The sequence below is a fragment of the Raphanus sativus genome, chromosome 7, assembly GCF_000801105.2.
Source record: "Raphanus sativus cultivar WK10039 chromosome 7, ASM80110v3, whole genome shotgun sequence".
Classification (NCBI taxonomy): Eukaryota; Viridiplantae; Streptophyta; class Magnoliopsida; order Brassicales; family Brassicaceae; genus Raphanus; species Raphanus sativus.
The window spans coordinates 4,062,490-4,077,027 of NC_079517.1; the positions used below are offsets into that span (position 1 = coordinate 4,062,490).

At 28.7% G+C, this 14,538-nt stretch overlaps 1 long non-coding RNA gene across 2 annotated transcripts; it reads right to left on the reverse strand.

Annotated features, from left to right (window-relative positions):
* Window positions 1-5,658: 5,658 nt before the first annotated feature.
* On the reverse strand, window positions 5,659-12,844 carry LOC108816822 (uncharacterized). Of its 2 annotated transcripts, none has more exons than XR_008936730.1 (10): window positions 12,659-12,844; window positions 12,446-12,555; window positions 12,305-12,369; window positions 12,125-12,207; window positions 11,956-12,036; window positions 11,206-11,819; window positions 7,445-7,517; window positions 7,217-7,297; window positions 6,763-6,829; window positions 5,659-5,905 (listed from the first exon to the last, which is right to left on the reverse strand). It is a non-coding gene; the product is annotated as an uncharacterized LOC108816822 (long non-coding RNA). The 2 variants fall into 2 exon arrangements; XR_008936729.1 differs by having other exon boundaries at window positions 6,763-6,863.
* Window positions 12,845-14,538: the final 1,694 nt, after the last annotated feature.

Sequence of the window (14,538 nt, forward strand, 5' to 3'; positions counted from 1 at the left end):
CAAAGGACTCATGCGTACGTTTTGATACCCACAAACAAATTATCATAGCTAGCGGTTATATATAAAGGTGTATGGTGGATCTATATTGGTTGACAATGTTACTATATGACACATATGAATGATAACCAAAGCTATGAATAATTTTAAAAACATATGATTCGACTTTAAAAACAAATCATGGACTCTTAATTTACGGTCTGATCTCAACTACATATCTTTTTTTTTTGAGAAAATCTCAACTACACTTGTAAACTGAGTTACCCAAAATAGTAAGAATAGTTTCATTTCACACCAAACATATATAGCTACGAGGTTATACAATTGAGCTCAATTGTCCGCTGCACCATTTGTTTATCTTCCAGTTTAAGTCAATTTACATTTTCAAAATTTCCAACTATATATGTGTGTGTGTAAAATAAAAACCAAATAAATATGGTTGGGTCGGGTGGTGAAGGCGGTAGATATTTCAACGTTCATTAGACCAATACCTCTTTAGACTTTATGCTAGATTAAATGTATTCACCAACATTTGCAATTATGTTTCTAGTCCTATATGGTTAGGCTGTAAATGAAGTTATAAATAAGATGGTGCACTGCCAGTATTTGGTCCACACGTGTGCACATAACACTACAAAAAAAAGATGATTTAACATCATTTATTTTATATTTTTGCATTACTTATAAATGATGTAAAAGAAATTTACATCATTTATATAAATGACTCTGAAAGTGGTGATGCAAATAATTTACATCATTCTATTAAATAATTGATGTAAATATTTTAATATTTGCATCAATAATTAAGTGATGTTATTATGTATCAGTTACAAAAATGATATTAAAATTTACATCAGTTTTTAAAAAATGATGTTAGTATTAACATCAACTAAAATAATTGATGTTAGTATTAACATCAATTAAAATAATTGATTTCAAATATTTATTATTTATTAATTTTTAAAATTTTATTAGTATAAAAATATTTTAGTAATTTAAAAAAAAATTAAACTGATATTAATTATTTTTAACAATAAATAAATTTGTCAATAAATAAAATATAAAAATTATTGGTATTGACTATTTCTTATATTTTCTTCCACTGAAAATATAATATAACGAAGAAGAAAAAGCGTAGCTTTACAAAATGATCAGTAAGATACATGAATTTAGATAAACAAATTGTAAAAATAGTAAAAGAACTAATCATGAAATTCTTCTATCTAGATTCGTCCTGTTCTTGCTTGTTCTCTGTATTTGATTTTCATCATCAATCTTCGATTGTTGTGTGAAACTTGTGTTCCTGCATTTTCTGGTTAGACAACATGAGGCAGTCATGTACTCTTCATATCTTCAGACTTGTAGCTGCTTCCATGTACTCCAGACACAATATAACTCCACAAAAACCCAATTGCTATTAAACCTAACAGAAAAACGGTATACCAATCTTTAGGAAATAGAGTTGTCACATAATTGAGATTCAATAAAGTTAAAATCTGTTTGTAATAATACCTTTAAAATCCCAAGAACCGTAGACACACATGTCTCATCACCTTCTTCCTTATATATCATCATCCGTTTTCTTTACACACCTCAATGTCATCACAATCTGAGGAGAAAAAAATATATATAAAGGTTGACTCAATTTAAAGAAGAAATGAATGATTTTTGTTGTAAATTTTAAATCGAGAAAAAGCTTAAAATTGAGAGAAGGAGAAGACTCATGAATGAGGATCACAATAGAAAAGAAGATTTTTGGTTGAGATAAACAGTTATAAAATAAGAAACTAACGAATTTAAAAACAAAAAAAAAACAAATTAAAATCAAAGAATATATGGTAACTACTTCACGTAATCTCTGTATTTTGAAGTTTAAAATATTTTTTAACCCGTAGGCGATAGGTTTTAGTGGGTTGTTTATAACTGATTAGTCAACATAATTAATTTTTGATATAAATAAAAAACTGTTAACATCAGTTTTATTTTGTATCATTTTAACAAGTGATGTCAATAACAAAATAAGTACATCATTTCTATAACTGATATAACTTTATACAATAGCATCAATTTTTGTTAAAGTGATACAACATGCAATAAAAATATGTCATTTTATTGAATTGATGCCAAATAATTTAATTAAACATCACTTCTTACAAATGAGGCTAAATTATATATATTTGTCTCATTTACAAATAAACGATTTACAATACAATCACTTAATTTTGTGATATAAATTAAGTGATACAATTCAACTCTTTTTTTGTAGTGTAAATAACAGCTTCAGCCTTTTTTCCTTTTTATAACAAAATATAGTGCAGAAAATATAACTGATTACCAACTTAATGTCGATAGTTTCCTTTTTTGTTGCTTTATCAATATTGGTTCTTACTATATGTGTGAACCATCCGATGAGCAGATCATAATTTGTTACGTAGAGACAAAAGTAATGTATTGTGTTTTTTTTTTCTTTTGAGAAAAAAGTTTTGTATTATGTTGCCTTCTCATAGTGCACACGTATTAAAGTTACATACGTACATAATTCGTTTTTTTTTGTTCGATGGAGACACAATTCTAATGAAAGTTGTCTTCCATGATTTACTATCAGTGGTGAAAAATCTGAATGAGCAGTTGAAAATTTCAAATTCGTTGACATATACTGCTAGGTAGGAGTAAGCAAAATTCAATAGCTTTATTGGTACTAAACACTTATCAAGGAAAGATAATTTGTTCTAATGTTTAATCGGAAGGGACAAGAAACCGTAGCTAGCGTTCATGGAAACACTTTACAATAAGTTTCAAGGAAACACTTGACAATAAGTTTCACACTATGGACAAAGGGATGAAGAGGATATTTAAAGTTTGTGTGATTATTTATAACCGTAGCTAAGAGCATCTCCAACCCTATGCTATATTTGCCTCTATACTCTATAATAGAGTAAAATCTACTCCAACCCATCTCTATTTCTTCTTCTAAAATAGAGATTTGCTATTTTTACCTCTATATTTAGATGGAAATATAGCATTCCTCTATAATAGAGGTATACTTTTTTATTTACAAAATAGTCTTTTAACTTTTTGTGATTATAATTAAAATACATGTTTATAGATAAATATAATTCTTTTTATATATAATAACACAGTTTTAGTTACATAATAATTTTTAAATTTTCACAATTATAAACAATAATAAATAAAAAATACTATTAATTTATTCAAAATTGAAAAAATAACAAATGAAATTTAACGTTTTATTTAACTGAAACTAAAATTAAAATTTAACTATTAAAAGTTTTACATATCTTTAACATATTAATAAAAATCTTTAAGTTCAACTTAAATATTAGTCAATATTTATTTCTCACTTTGAAATGCATTAACAAATTATTTATGTGAAAATATAGTATTATGGTTAGGTAATGTCTGCTTTATTTTATTTTATTATATATGATAGCTTTTTGTAATAAAAATTTTAGTTTAAACAATATTGTAATTTTATGAAAATTAAAAAGATTACATGATTGGGTGAATTTTCAACATATATAAATATAAGGTCTTAGTTGTAAAATAATAAAAGAATCGTTTAAGAATATTTTTTTTAGAGAAAGAAATAGAGAAATACATTGGAGAAAACCACATTTTTATTATAGAGTTCTTCTATTATAGAGGAAAAAATAAAAAAATACACTGGAGATGGTCTAACAATACGAAAGTAGACTGTCACACTCAGTTTATGATATTCTATTAAAGTAGTAGAATTGAATAATATTTTCTTTGGACTTTTGTTGATATGATACTTTCGATAAAATGATGAAAAAAATAGATTGAAAGATAAATATCCAATTCAAAGGCTTCTACACTATTAAAGCAGAATCCCTCCTGGGATTCTGCCCCTGCCTTTTCAAAATAATTACAGCCAAATGCCACTCCTTTAATTTTTAAACACAAAAAAACGAAATTTAAAAGCCCAAACTAGATTTTGACCCGCGCTTTCAAAGCGCGGGATTAAACTTTTAGAAATATTTCTAATTTTATGTTATGAAACCTATAATGACATTTGAAAACAAACAATTTCTTTAGCATTGAAACTATAATGATTTTGCAAATGATGTTTGTGAAAAATGTATATACATGAATAAATTTTGTGGAGATTAAGTATTTTGATTTGACTTAAGGTTGTCAGGGGTGGACATTTGGATCCGGTTAAAATTTTCAGTCTTTGGATATTTATAAATTTCGGTCCAAGTTCAGTTCAGATATTTGATGGTTTGGTTCAAGTTTGGATAACCCGTTTGAAATTCATATACCATAAATTATTGAAAATCTAAAAGTAAAAAATACTGAATACCTAAATTTCAAATAAAAATTTGTTTGGCGTGAAAATTTGTTTGAGAATCATTAGATATTTTAAACAGTTTTGGTGTTTTGAATATTGTATAATTTTTAGATATTTACTTTTTACTGTTAGTATATATTTCAAATATTTTAGAAAATATCAAAATATCTTATATATTTTGATTTTTTATGTCAACTCGGAAAATAAATAATATATTCAGGAATATAAATATGATTTGGATATATTCGTATACTCAAAATATTTTAGTTTGGACTAAATCGGTTTTCGTTTCGGTTCTTTAAATATCAATTGAAATGATTCAGATATTTAACTAATTTTGGTTCGGATTCATAACTATTTTTTGGATTTGATTCATTTTTTTGGATTTCGAATTTTTTTCCCAGCCTTAAAGGTTGTAATAGAAATGATGTGCAAAATAATACTGTACATAAAAATATTTTGTGAAATTTCAAAATAAAATGATTATTTAAAAGAACTAATATGTAAGTTTTATCTATAACATTCAGGGAAAAATATATTGCAGAAACCATTTTTAATGAAAATATCTTAATATAAGTTATGAATTTACTATATTGCACAAGTTACTTTTAAAAATATCTTAGTAAGTTAGAATATCCCAATTTTGTGGAAAAAATATATATATTGTACATGTTATTTTTAAAAATATATTTGTATAAGTTATGGATTTAATATGTATTGTGTATGCAAATCATTTTAAAATTAAATCTATAATTCCAATATGGTAACCAAATATGCTTATAATACTTTAGTTTGTTACCATTTTGTTCGGATGAATATACTAAATATTGTTAGCCTAATATAGATTACGAATTTGCTAAATATTGTTGTCCTATATTGTTATTTGATTGCACCAGCCGTTATGTTTTTTTTTAACATTAACATAGACTTAAAGTTTTTTGATTAATATATGCGCAAGTCAAAATTATTTTTTTCATGTCAAATTTTTTTTTTTAACATAAGTTATTTGTTCATAGTGAATATTTTATAATGTTGTAAATATATATAGTGTGTTATCGAACTGAACGCACGTTTTGGACCTATGAGTTCACGATATAATTTTATGTGTATGATAACATTATAAAACTATGTTTTATATCGTTAGTTAAATTATAGAGGATGAGTAACAAATTATTAAATGGTCTTAAGTTTTTTTTTTGTCAAGTGGTCTTTAGTCATGCATAGGTTTATAAACAAACGGAATATTCATTTTTCATTTAAAATAATAATAATTATAAATATTAAATAGTAGTGGCAGTCCTGTAAATATTTTAAAAGATTATGGATATCTCAAAAATCAGTCTGCTGTTTTAATTGTATTGATTACACTTTCACAAAATCTTAATCGATCATTCTTTGAGCCCAATAAAAAAACATACAAATCAATCAATTTCGCCTGCATTACAGCCCAATAACAAACGACCAATGAAATACCAAGATAAACCATGTCAATTAACCTCAAAGTCTATTTTTAATGCTCAAGCTCTAATTTCTTTCCACAAAAAGGTCATCTCTGTTTAGCTCAAACCATATACCCTGCAAAAAAAAATTAAACTAACAGACATGAATATGATGTTTCCACAAACACACTTTTTTATTCCATTATGTTACCTTTAACAAATTCAATACGTTTAACTATTAAATAATTAAATAATTAACTAAATATTATTTCACTAAATTAAAATAGAAGTATACGACCAAACTATTAGATTTTAAAGATCAGGCCATAAGTTTAAAACCAAAAAACACAAATGTCGGCAAGTATTTTTCCCCCATAGTAAATGTACAACTAATTTTCCTAGAATCAAGGTGCAAATAAATGTACAACTAATTTTTAGAAAAAGAAGATACTCATATACTAATTTATAGAAAAATCAAGATACACAGATTCTACATTTACGGTAACAAAATATCGACAATTGATTGCTCGATATTTAATTTAGAGTATTCAACAAGTATTAACACTAATAATTGCAAAAATCTCGCCAATATTTAGAGTATTCTACAAGTTTTCTAATAAACCTAACCTACTTGACCTAGCACCTCTTCCTATTATAAATACAGAGGCCTCTATCTAAACAAACACACAACGCCAAACCAAAAGATGGCAAATATTGAACAAGTCACCGCCGTCAATGAGTTAAAGCCAAGGCACACTGCTAAGACTGTCCATGTTAAGGTTTTACATACTTGGAAGCAAAACATCAATCAAGGAGGGGAAACTGTTGAATTCGTTTTCGCTGATGAAAATGTAAGCAATTCTATCTTTTCCGCGAACTATTTTTTCTTTTTTTAGTGTTATTTGAAATATCTCTTACTCATGCTATTTATTTTTTAACCAATTGTACATGTACAAGGGTGATAAAATCCATGGAAGCTGCAAAAAAACTTACTTTGAGAGTAAAGGAAGGCTTCTTCAAGTTGGAGTATGGCGCAAGATCAGAAACTTCCATGTTAGGCCTGCAGGAGGAGCATTCCGAACAACAAATCATACCTACAAGTTGTTTTTTAATCAAGCTACGGTCGTTACGAGATCCAATTTTATGAATGATGAGCTGTATCTTAATTTGGTTGATTTCCAAAGAATTTTGGATGGAACACTTGATGAAAATCTCTTAATTGGTAAAACAATGGTGGATAGTTTTGTTTATTATATTGTATACTTCTACATTTACTAACTTCTGCACTTTTTAAACAGAGGTTGTGGGCCAGGTTTTGGACTGTGGGGATGTTGAATCTATTCAGTGTTCTGGGGGGATCCAGAAAAGAAAACTAGAGTTCACCCTAAGAGACATCAAGTAAGTTTTCATTCATCTATAATAAAATCAGGCTCGCTTTATGACTAACCTCTCTTTTCGTCTTGCGCTGTAGTGATTTAAGAATTCCATGCTGTATTTGGGGGAAATTAGGCGACATTCTCCATTCTGCCTGTAATCAAGACGATGGAATGGTCACTTTGCTTTTCCGGTTTGCTAAAATTGGAAGGTTTAGAGGTATTCTACAAGTTTCAACTTCTATATATTTTTGGGAAAACAAAATAATATTTATATAAATAAATATGTCTAATATTGGTACCACTAAATTATTTTGAGAACAGGAGAACTCCAACTCTCTAATTCCTTTGATGCTTCTCAAATGATCATCAACCCTACAATACCCGCAGTAGAAGCATTTAAAGATATGTAAGGGCATTATCAATTATTTATTTATCCATATTTCCATCTCTAACATACTAACTTGAAAACACATTATATTATAAGGGACACTGGTGATGATACTACGCTGACAACAATTGCGAGTAATGAGGAGAGTCAAGAGTACAACAAGCAAGTTGGTCATCCAGATAAGCGAGGACAAAAAGATAAATGGTTGCTATCACAAACTAAGAACATCAGAGAATTGAAATCATCAACTCAAGTAAGCAGTTTTGTCATATGAGAAGCAGTTTTATATTGGCTTACTCGTGTTAGTGAGTTTTAACACTTTTAAACTTTGATTGTTTAGGTTGAAAGATGTTTACTGACTTGCACAATCTACGCAACTGATAGTGATTGGTCCTGGTATTACTTTGGTTGTGATGCATGCCAAAAGAGGGTGACCAAAACAGGATCCATGATTAAGAAAGTGAATGGAAGTGAAATCACCACTCATATCTGGTGGTGTGAGACATGCGACGACACTGTCATCAAAGTTTCACCCAGGTATGACTGTCTTTTTTGAACATTTTAACTACATGCTGTTACTTAAATTTTTTATTTTGAACTGACCTTTGTCCTTATTATAGGTTTTGGCTTCATTTGATGGTCAAAGATGATACAGGTGAGGCAAAAATTATGATCCTAGACAAGGTTGCTAATGGGATTGTTGCGGAATCTCCACTTAAATTGTTGAATGGAAGCTGGGATGAGGTAAATTGTGAACAATTATGGTGCATTCTTTATGGTAAAGTACTCTTAGCAGCCTAATCTATGTAATCTATTTTGACAGTTTGACGACTCAAGCGTGATACCAGACGCTATTACTGATTTAATTGGAAAAAGTTTCACATTTGGAGTCTATGTTGAGAAGGATAATGTATCTTATGGTGCTGAGATGTTCAAAGTCGGGAAAATCTACAAAGAAAGGATCAATCTTCTTACTGGTTCAATCACACCAGCTCACTCTGATACGCCGATGGCAATTACCAGTGGTGATGAGGTAAAATTGTTTAATCTTATTCGATATGAAAATTTTTGGTTATTATGTTTCTTACCAGTTCTTAATTTTTAACATACAGGGTTCTGTTTACTTAACTGATAGCCAAGAACTCTACGACGCTGTCTCCACACCATCCAGTAAGAGAAAAGAAAATTCTATTTCTCTGCCTGACATCAGTTCAACATCAAAAAAACCATGCTTACTGACAGTAAAGATTGAGAAGGCTCAAGAGGATGCTAAGAAACGTGGCTAAGTTTGGAAGTTGACTGCTTTGATTATTTTTCTGCTTTTTGGTTTTAGTTAATTGTTTTAATTATTGGTTTTTTGCATCTTTTGAAAACTTCTGTTGGATTTGTGCTTTTCAATTCATCTATTTATCCATCTTTTATAATTCATTATTTAATATTTAATTCATATTGAACCAAGTTATCTTCAATTAATCTAAAGTAACTAAACCAATGATTAAGCTTCAGTGAGGATATTTATCCTAATTCATTATTAAGTTATATTGAACAAAGTCATCTTCAATTAATCATTTCTCACAACACCAAGTTTCTATCTTGAGAATTCTATAGAGGCTCTAACAAAAAATTATATTATATTGAATATACAAATAGAAAAACGTGGACAATAATCTAATTTTAGAGTTGTTATATTAATTTATTTTAACACTAAATTGTGTGGAACTTATGTTATTTAAGAGGGAGATATATTAAAACAGACCAAAAAATCTTGATTATATAATTTTTACAAATTTTGACTAAGAATATTTTCTACCAATAATATTGACAAATCTTATGAAACTATGACCCGTGAAACAATATATATATATTTCTATATTATTATTTTCAATGTAATCAAATATTTTCTAAGATACTCCACGATTTTCTATTGATTTTGTTTCTATGTTTATTTCTCTCTTTAATTAATTAGAACATAAACATCACAAGTTCTGCCCGATCTATGGCATTGTAGAAAATTACGATGTCAAACACAAACAAAGAGGTCCCTGCCGGATCTGAATGTTTGATACGGCCGCAACAAAGAAAAAGAAAGGGAAGAGCAAACACCAATGATGCAGAGAACACACAGACTAATAGTTCTGTTCCTCTTAGCGACATATTTCCGAGGGTTCTAACTGATATCTCCATCCCTAATAAAGGTTTAGTCCCACCAGAAAAAGGTCTTTTAGCCATGAACTAATTCGTGTACTTTACCTCAGTACTAAATTTTTATATTTTCTTTATAGAAAATGGGAAACAGCAGAATGCACAGGGGAAAAGATTGAAGAGCAATTCCTCTAACTTGATTTGTAAGATCTTCATATGTCGTTATATTTCTATAATTTCTGAGTTTTCTTTCACGTTTAATACTGATATAATATTATTAATTTCAATTAGCACAATCGAGCAATCAAACTACTGATACCAACATCTTTGGAGGATCTACCAATGTTTCAACGGCTCTTAAGAGAAAGAGATCAGCAACAATAGATGTCAGTGACCATACACCGTCTACGTTTTCCAGAAAGAAACGAGCTCCCAAATCACCGTCTAAAAAATATTGTTGTATTTATTTGTATTTAAAGAGAAAATAAGTAAATAATATGGCAGACTTCTTATTAGAATGACATTTACTTCAATCAACACTAGATTTTGACCCGCGCTTTTAAAGCGCGGGTTTATTTTCCTTTATCTTTTTTTTAAATTGACAAATATTTAATAAATGTCATATTTTCATATATTTGTTTTTTTATAAAAGACTTAAGCTTTTTATCTTTCTTTATCGTGTTATTTTAAATGAGTATAGGCCTGATCACAATATCCTAACCCGAAGAACCAACCCAAAACCGACCCAAAAATCAGGATCCCGAACCCGATCAGACCCGGAGTAAATATCCGAATGAATTCTAAATTGCTATATCCGAAGAACCGATCCGAATCCGATCCAAACCGAGAACCAAATGAGTACCCGAAGATACCCGAAATGTGAATATATATCTAAAAATATATGTTATAATTATATTTATAATTATTTTAATATTTTAAATTAATATCATAAGTTAACTATAGTAGTCATTTTTAGTACTTTTGAGTATTTTTGGATAAAATATGATAGTTTGGATAAAAGTTTACCCAAAAAACTGTATAGAATGAATATTTTTGGTTACTTTTGAGTAATTTGGATACAAAAATTTGAACCGAATCGGATACTTTGGTTACTCTGAGTATAAATAACCGAACCCGTTTTAGATATTTTGGTTATTTGGTTATTTTCAGGTTCTTATGCATGAGAACCGAACCCACCCGGATCCGGAAAGATCTGACTCGAACCCGATCCGAAAAAATAAAATTGAATCTGATTTGTTAAACGGCCCAAATGGCCCAAAAGAGATGATGTGGGCAATGGGCTGGATTTAAAAAAAAGTGACCCAATATAGATCTGTTATTAATATTACTTGATTGCCCTTAATGAAATATGCAATGTTATTAAAGAAAGGGGTATTTTTAGTAAAAAATCCAATAGGATCCTGCTTTAATAGTATAGATTCATCCAAACTCTTCCGGTTTATTCTCCTAACTACCAGTTTCAGTTCGAATACTAATTATTACTATTTTAAGGCTTTAAAATGCACTTACTTGATTTCCTATTTCGATGCAGTTATGTTTTTGTCCCTATTGATATATGTGAATGAAGCTTCTGCCTCTATCTCTTTGATAGCTCGACCTGCACATTAACAACTATGCTATTAAGTTAACTCAGAAAGTATGAAACATATATATTTCTCATGTATAGTCCCAAAAATAAAGCTATAGAGAGCTATACTGCAATCAACTTTCATAAAAAATGTTCAGGGTTATTCTCCTAACTAACTAATTACTACTATTTAAGCCTATGAATATATGAATAAAGGTGATGCCTCTAAACCTTTGATAGCTCGACCTTCACATCAACTGTGACTATACTATTAAGTAAACTCAGAAAGTATGAAACATTTTTATTTCTCATGTATAACCCAAAAAATAAAGCTATAGAGAGATATACTGCAATCAACATTCATAACTTCGGATGAATATATATAACTTCATCTATTTTCCAGTGGTAGAAACATTTTAACTAATTAAAAAAAACTAGAAAGTCTCTGAAATTAACTTATCTTATATATTTAATTCATGTTTTTCTTCTTAGAAGAATGAAGTCATAGTCCTTGACCCGCGTCCATGTGGAGTTGTTCTCCAACAATATATCTTTCCTTTAAAAAACATAGTTAGAATACAAACGTTAAAATTTTTATTGTATGATTGTGTTTAAAGAGAAAATAAGTAAATAACATGCCAGACTTTTTATTAGATATCTAATGTAAAAGGAAATTGCCAGAAGAAACTTACCATTTAAACAATCAAGTTTTAATTGCTACAGATCATCTTTGAACGATTCCAAACCTTTCCAATCTAAGATGTATTAAGTATCTGAAAAACAACAACACGTTACAATTAGATATCTGCTGTTAAACAATCTATGAAACCATGTCAGACTCATCTATGAAAACAACAATACCTTTTCGTTGTCTTTCAACTCTTCAATGACAAATACGAAACCATCTCAGACTGATCTTACTTATCCAGATATTGCCTTCCGCGCTGACAACCGAAACAAATTGTAAAAGTGGTTAAACATATCATAATTGATGTTATCGTTAGGCCAAATATAAAACAAAAGTTTGAGAATATATCTTACAGATATATGATATGGTGAAATCCTCTGTCGATCTACTGACTTTTCCCTTTCTTTTTACTTTTTTCCTAAAAATTAAAAGATAAAGATAAGCAACAGATTTAGCTATAACATAAGATTTGTACCGGGATTTAAAAAAATTACATGCTTCTGTCAGATCATTCCCTTATTCTTCGAGCCAAGTTCTAAAGAAGATCTGAACAGATCTATGGTGGCACTGCTCTGTTCCGTTCGCTTAATACAGATTATTTAATCTGTCAATTTTACAAGCGAACAAGACCAAAAAAACATATTAATAAGCCTAAAAAAAAAATTATCATCGAAGATGAACAAGTAACGAGATTGTTCTATTCTTACCTTGGTATCTTCGCAGTCCACCCGCTTCAACAATACCCACAGGGATTAACAGGTGACGAGATTATTCTATCGACGTTGTTCTGCCCTTGATCGGAAACAAGATCGATCTTCTCTTTTCTGATCTTAGAGAAGCTTTGGGGATATCGAAAAGTAAAAATGAGTTTGTCGGTAAGAGTTTCTGTCTTTTTATTTTTAATTCGATGAAGTTTTGTCTTTTTACATCTACTATATCAATATTTCATTAACAATCAACCATCGATTTTCTTTTCTATTCTTATTAAAATATAGAGAAATGTTTACAAATGATTATAAATAGTTTTGGGCCATTGTAAAAAAAAAAAGTTTTGGGCCATCTTATATTATCTTGCACAGCCCAATTATACTAAAATAATCCTTCCATTTTACTAATAAAATTAAGAAAAACTCCCTCATCCTATTAAATAAATTACAGAATATGATATAAATTAAATTTTATAAATAAATTTACATAATTACATGTACTTTATGATCACCCAAAAAAAAAGACAACAAGGACTACAAAAGTATACAAACCACATTATATTTTTGTAATTTTAAATATTACATATATAGCTATATGTTATTACAAATTTGAAAAATTATTGTTGTATATTAGTTTATTAGTAGTAATAGTAAAAGCTCACTGATAATATAAAAACAACTTCAAACCAATTTATATTTCAACTCTTTCAAACTTCTCAAATTATAATATATGTATAAATATATATATATTCTAAATTAGAATCACATTTTACTATCATCACATTTTCATATCAATACTTATCATCCTAATTATATAAGCAAACTAATAAAAATATAACATGAAATACTTATTGAAATTTATACATTTTTCTCAAAAATATAGTACAAAAATATAAAATCCCGCGCTTTGAAAGCGCGGGTCAAAATCTAGTTATATTATTAAATCGTGTGAGATAAATTATGTGAGATGGAATGTGAAATCAAAATAATATATGCTCAGAATAATCAAAGTAAATTTCTTGAATGCGAACTTGAAACTAGTTGGGAATTGCTGATACTATTTAACATTCCTCGATAAATTTATTTAATTTTTTTCCTGCGATATTTTGTGATGAATTAATAAATAATGACTCTGTAAGATTATAGCAAGATGGTGGATCCCAAACACTAACTCTTACTTTTAAATTAATCAACTTTTTCTTTAATATTAGTACGAATCCATTAAATGGCTTCTGGTCCGAACTAATTAACCGTAACTAATGTTCATCTAACCTAAATTAAAATGTACACCCACCCAACAAGGTCCTTCATATCAGAGAAAAGAAGAATTATAGAGTCAGTCTTGTTTGGGTTTCCATTAATACTCGTTTGAGCCTTCGGGCTCTTTGTCTACCAGTCTACGGGCCAAATTGCAATGGTCGCTTAGACTCTCGGGACAAAAACATTATGGGCTTACAAACATGTCTTGTTTCTACAAACCATTGTTTTTAAAAAATTTCTAAAACCACATTAAAAGAAAATTAAAAGGGTTCTTATTTCTTTTTTCTTTTGACTAAATTTGAAGGTTCTTATTCCTTAAACATGTCAATTCACTAATTTGACGTGCTTCTTAAACATGTAAAAGATAACTCTAAGAGATTTTATTTCTTCTTACATTTGCGCTTGTGTTATCTTTAAATTTGGACAATATTTAAATAATCTAAGAAATTTTAAATTCTACATCTCTTCTATAATTATAAACCAATGGGCCTAGAGATCGAAGTAATAACCCGCATTGGTAGTAAAGTAATGATTTTTTATTATTAAACTATAAAGTTAGCCAACTGAACTTGGGATATCTCGTCGAGGTTGCCACTTTATTGTTTCTCTATATCTAAACT